Genomic DNA, 5,921 nt, shown 5'->3' on the forward strand with positions numbered 1-5,921 from the left:
AGGAAATAAAGAGGCATGTTCTGAGTTAGAGGCAGGGTCAGGCGATTCAACCAGACTTAGGTGATTGTACAATATTTAGTTGTCTTTAGGTGAATTACACATACCAAATCATACATGCATTATCCAAAATTCCAAATCATGCACTGTTCCTCAGTACCTTAACCATTGTTTAATTTTCTGCTTATACTGTAAGTTGAATAAAACAATAAACAATTTTCTTTCTTTCACTCATTCATTAATGCAATTAAAGATTATTCACTGAGGGAATAGATGCTTTCTTCTTTGACAATTAAAGAAAGTTCAATCTTGCCGCTCTAATTATCTGGTGGTAGAACTATTTTCTTTTTGCCATTGGTATATGACAATTCTTCGATCTGTAATTATGTTAAATGTTTTGTTGGCATATCTTTTAAGTTTTGTTTTTGGGCTATCTGAGATTTGTAGGATTGCTATGTGGGATGACTGCCATTATGTTTTTGGCAGAGTGAGAAAGGACAGGATTACAGATTTTTGCGTGTTCTATTTTTTCAATAGTGCCAGATTTGGCTTCCAATACTCAGGTAAATAGTTTCTACCGGGATATCTTTATATTTAAATCTTTTATCTCCAATTGGTCTAGAAATACATGATGATTTTGCCTTAATAATCTGATTAGTGCAGTTTAAAATGTTTTCGGAATCACACACTATTCAATCAATAAAACATAATTGATAATGTTATATCTTTTGTTAACACGGGAACCGGGTTGTAAATAATATTTAAGAAGGCATAAGGAAGAGAGTATATGGGCATTGCCTAAAGTGAAAAGGCAAATTATAATCCAATAATGATGAAAGGAAAGATGACTGGAAACAAGTGGATAATATTTCAATTGAAGAAATCTTGAATGTAACTTTTTGTTAGAAGGTAGTTTCAATTGAAGAGATCTGACTTTTTATTAGAATGTAGTTCAAATTGAAGAAATATTGCATGGCAAGATGAAAAAGCACCGACTGATAACAAAGATTGTAGAGACTATACGTGATCAATTTCAGTTTTTAGCCACAAACTTTCTTACATTATATCTTCGCTTATTTTCTAACATTTTCATTATTTTTTTGCTTCTGGCCTCTGTTTGTAGAACTCCAGTTAGATTCTTTTTAACATTTATTTCTTTGGTTTTCGGTTTTGTTTCTACAAGCTAAATAGGTTTGTTTGAGGATGCATCTGCAGTTTTAAGGATCGGAAATTCATTAGCTAGGGTGGAGTTGGTTCTGATGTATCTTTTATTTCGTCATTTGGTCTAACCGTAGATTTCCCACAGATCATTTGATTCATTAGGATGCCTAATTTTCTTTTATGATACCAATATAACGTACATGACGTATGTTCAATCAAATGGGTATGAGGCAAAGGAAACAGATGCTTAATACCAAGGCATGAACTTATTTGGTTGCCAAATATAATCAGTGTACATAATATGATTTCCAGTATAATCAGTGTACTTAGATTTTTCTGGGTTTAGTTTTATGTTCGAGGTCTGATTATGATATATGAAGATCCATCTTATTATCTTAGTTGGTTCAATCTGAATTTCGGATTGAATTTAATTTTCAACAAATGTAACAGATATTCAGGGGCAGGGTTATTTCCAAGTAGAGAAGGTATCTCAAGATTTCTTCAGTCCCCGAGTCACAGTATCTCTTCTGTTTGCATAACCAAAGACAGAGAGATCATCAGACATAAATTCTGTACAGAGAAAATTGAAATAGATCGAAGAGAAAGATCTGCAGTAACTAAGGTAAGGCTCTTTCAATTCTGTTTTTCACTGCCACTGTTTATCAATTTCAATAATTTGTTTAGTTTATGAGACTTATAATTCTGGGATGCGTATAGTGTACAGATCTAATGAAAACAATTAACATGAAGTCCCATAATGAAAAAGGAACACCGTATGAAACCCAAAACCTTTGATGACCCTTGGAATACAGACCTTCATCAGTTGAGTATTTGTAGGGCCTTATATCCTGCCCATACCTCACCAATTATGCAGAACGCTGATTGGTGCTTGAGCATATTGCTGAGATTGTGTGTTTAATAGCAGCAAGATAGAAGTACAAGGGGCTTGTATTCATGTTACAGAGGACAATTTGGGTTCTAATTTGGTTCCTGTCCATTATATCAATGTTGCTCATGTATAAGGTGCATAGTTCAGTTTTCATCCTATTTTTTTTCTCTTGGATCATAAGTGAAAAGGTTGATATTTTAGTGTTTGTTTCATTTAGGATGTCATGGGTTCGGTCGTATTGTCCTACTTTCTGATATGGTGTTCTTTTTCTAATCTTAACAGTCTTCTGGTGGCACTATTTCTTGCCTCTTCCCTGATAGATTTCAGGTTGGGCCTTTTGCTTTATCTTATCCATTTATTTTCTTTTATTTTGGGTCTTCCATTTATTTAACCGAGGTGTGCATAAAATTGTAGGATGTGGTTGGTGCTTCCAACTCTTGAAGGGCAAGAGGGAGGAGAGTGGATTGTCATTGATTTTGGTATGTGCTCGGCTCTTTGTTAATTCGTCACTGTGGGGCCTCTAAGAACATTTTAGAGTACACACAACTTTTCCTGGTAAAATTTCATAAACCCACATTAGGATAGTTGGAAAATTAAGAATTTTACTTACTCACATGATACTTATAGGGTACAATCCTGTAAATTGCATTCTGACTGGAAATCTGAATAACAATTTATATTTTTGTATTACAATTTGTGTATTTCTGAAACTTCTTTGAAGTTTGTCTAATAATACTGATTGTGTATTTTTGACTGTTCGTGAGCTGTTAGTCTTTATATTCTTGTACTTTGTGCAATTATTAAATTTTATGGTTTAACCTTGGTTTCTTCTTTTATATGTTCATGTCATTGTCCAATTGCAGAAAGCTCAATCTGTTGGATAAAGTTGATCGAGTACAGTAGTGTCACACCTGTGCCCGAAGCTGACACAGGTGGGTGTGTTGATTTCGGGGATAGGAGCCTAATGATCAACTATAAACAATGATATCTGCAAAGTCTGATGCGGGTACGCGAATTGATTTTACAAGTGAATACTTTGATTTGGTATGGAGGAATGTAGTTAATAATCGGTCGTCGTAAATTTAAGCCTGGTATAATTATTATGTGATTTCTCCGTTTTTTTTTAATCGTAGGGCTGTGGGATTAACATAGAATATGAATTCTTTTGGTATGAATAGAATTTGTAGACTGGTTGCTCATTGGTTTGCTGGCCTTATATATACACCATATAATATGATTTTACTTATTACTTTCATTATTTTGAGAATGAAGTACTAAAGGAGGTTGGTGTTTATATGTATCGTAGACTTGACAAAGAAATATATTTTATGGACAATTATTCGAGGAGCAAGAAAGTTGTTAAAAGTAATATTAAAAGAAAAGGGGGAAAAAGAGTTAAAAGACCAAGATAAAAATTGCATTTACAGATTCTTATTGTTATTAATGTCATCATTGTAGACTCTTGGATCAAGTTCCTTATTCAAATAATTAAGATTTGCTTGTAGGATGTAAGGAATGAGGATCTCTTACTGTCAGTGTGTCTGTTATTGATCTGAATGTGTTCGATGACTAATTCCTTTGGTTTGAATAACAGGGACACATCAATAATGGGAGGTAATTTCATTTTTTTTTTGTAACACTGCTTTCATGTGTTACAGTGTATCATCAGTTTATTACATTTTGGTAGAGGAAATATTGATCTAGAAAGCTGGGGTGGTCAAAATGAAAAATATGTATTAAAATTACTTCTGATTTTGTTTGTGAATTTGATCTATTTATGATTTTCAAATATTAAAGTTTAGTCCCATTTGACATTCTCATTTGTGATTTTGGTGGTGTGAGATTTGAAGAAGAATGAAATTGCCTGATAGCTGAGTTTAGGTTCTACAGGTATAACTATTGATTAATAGCCAAGTTCAGTTTTTCAGGTTGATCTTTGTCCATGCTAAGATGCAGGTTGACTGTGAGGCACTTACTTAATATGTTATATTCTTAAAAGTTACTTGACATGTTTTACCATTTTATTCTCATGAATGATGTCATAGGATCTTCTTTGCAAAATAAGTACAAAAGTTCTGTTTGCTTATTTTATGATTTGTACGTACATGTTACATAAACTTGAATTAATGATTTTTGTCAATGTGTAATATCAAACCCAAATCAATAGAAGTAAAAATGATAGGACCGCAACTACTGTTAATACATGTGGTCATTAGAGCTGATTTGATTGCAGCATGAGCACATTTTGGATGTGCAGCCTGGATATAAGCAGCAGCACGCCTAGCATGAGGGTCAGAATGAGACATGGATTTTGAGATTTATGGATGTTAATGGAGTACAACTTAAGGTACAAATAAGAATTTACATTCGAAGAAGATTTATATTATTATATATTGTTTTCTGGATTCTAACTTCATCAGCTTATCAAACAATATAAAGAAAGACATGCCCCAGTTATGATTCTATATGCTGAAGCAGAACACTTCATGCACTAGTCATTGAAATGGAGTAAATATGCGTGTGCCCTCATATCTTAGTTTCTGGACCTCTGCCCGTGATTGTTCTATTTACACGAAAATGGTAAATCGGGTTGTTGATGCGTGTGCAACTGTGCATGTAGCTGCCGTGTGGTTGTTTCCTGTGTCTCATGAAGGCAGGGCATGTCTTTTGTGGGGGTTTATGTCTTTGTATAGGTTCTTTTGGTTTAGATCGAAGGCAGGTCTTAGCCAGAAGAGGCCAACATTTTCTCTTAGCCAAAAGAGATCCGTCTACCCAATCCGACCCGTAAACCCATACCACAAAGGTCGTTTTTCTCACGTCTCATTCAGATTCCCTGAATTTTGTTCAATACTCTCCTATTTGCCCTTTCAGCTCTCACCGATTTTTCTGGTTTACGTTTTGTCTGAAGCTTTTTTGTATGTACTTGGGTAGTGGCTGAGGTACTTCGACTGATCAAGTACTTTGTTGTCAGCTTCCCTTATAAGATGAGTTATTTGGTTGTTTAAAATTAAAATTAGGTGTGTTTGCTCGATATGATTTTATACTAAAATCCGGAAATTAATTGTAATCAGTTGGTCCTTTTTATTGTTCTCTATCTCACACTTGCTCTGTTAGTCTGTTAGTTTTGTAGGTTCATCAGACTTCACAGCGTGCAGGCAATGAATTTGTTTCCCCATTTTCTGTACAGAAATGCTTATGTATAATTAGGGTCTCCCCCCTCCCCTGCATTTCCAAGAAAAATATTAATTATGGTTTAAGGCCTCAAAGTGCAGTCAAAATAGTGCCATATGTGATAAAAGTCTAATCACCTTGCTACCAGAGCACAATTGGCTTTCAGTTCCTACTCATAGTTACATTGACAACATTAGATCACTGTCAATTGCCAAATGTAAATCCAAAGCAGCTAAATTCTGCAAATGATAGAAGCCTTCTGTTATTTTTGACCTAACAGTGTCAAAATCATGAGTTGGGTTTAATTCTGTGTACGGTGGTGTTTTTCTTTTTGGTTTTTCGTGGTAGTGTATGTGAGTAGGGGGTGGTTAACCTGATATGTTTGCTGCTTGGTTCTTTCTATTGGATTGAGAGTGGATAAGCTCAATGATTTCTTCAAATGGCTTTGTCTTTGTAAAATGAGGGTTGGATATTACCATTGCCCGTCATAGTTGATATGTTTATTGAAATATGGTTATGGTATTTGATTGTTATATTGCTTTAAAGCAGATAATGTACGTTGTTTGGTTTTGCTTTGTTATTAGGTAACTTATAGAATTCACCATTGAAGCAAGTAATAAAGGATTATATTCACCATTATATTTGCTATAATAGGCGAGTGTATGTATGTGATTAAAGAGAGAAATATCAAAGAGTTTGAGGC

General features: G+C 34.2%; 2 long non-coding RNA genes across 2 annotated transcripts; both read left to right on the forward strand.

The window, feature by feature from the left end:
* LOC126798769 (uncharacterized) lies at positions 1–1,736 on the forward strand. The gene is made up of 3 exons (XR_007672565.1): positions 1–60; positions 484–560; positions 1,609–1,736. It is a non-coding gene; the product is annotated as an uncharacterized LOC126798769 (long non-coding RNA).
* Positions 1,737–2,327: 591 nt separating this feature from the next.
* LOC126798762 (uncharacterized) lies at positions 2,328–3,764 on the forward strand. The gene is made up of 4 exons (XR_007672564.1): positions 2,328–2,374; positions 2,462–2,526; positions 2,911–3,053; positions 3,642–3,764. It is a non-coding gene; the product is annotated as an uncharacterized LOC126798762 (long non-coding RNA).
* The last annotated feature ends 2,157 nt before the right edge of the window (positions 3,765–5,921 follow it).

Source organism: Argentina anserina, chromosome 1 (genome assembly GCF_933775445.1).
Source record: "Argentina anserina chromosome 1, drPotAnse1.1, whole genome shotgun sequence".
NCBI classification, from domain to species: domain Eukaryota; kingdom Viridiplantae; phylum Streptophyta; class Magnoliopsida; order Rosales; family Rosaceae; genus Argentina; species Argentina anserina.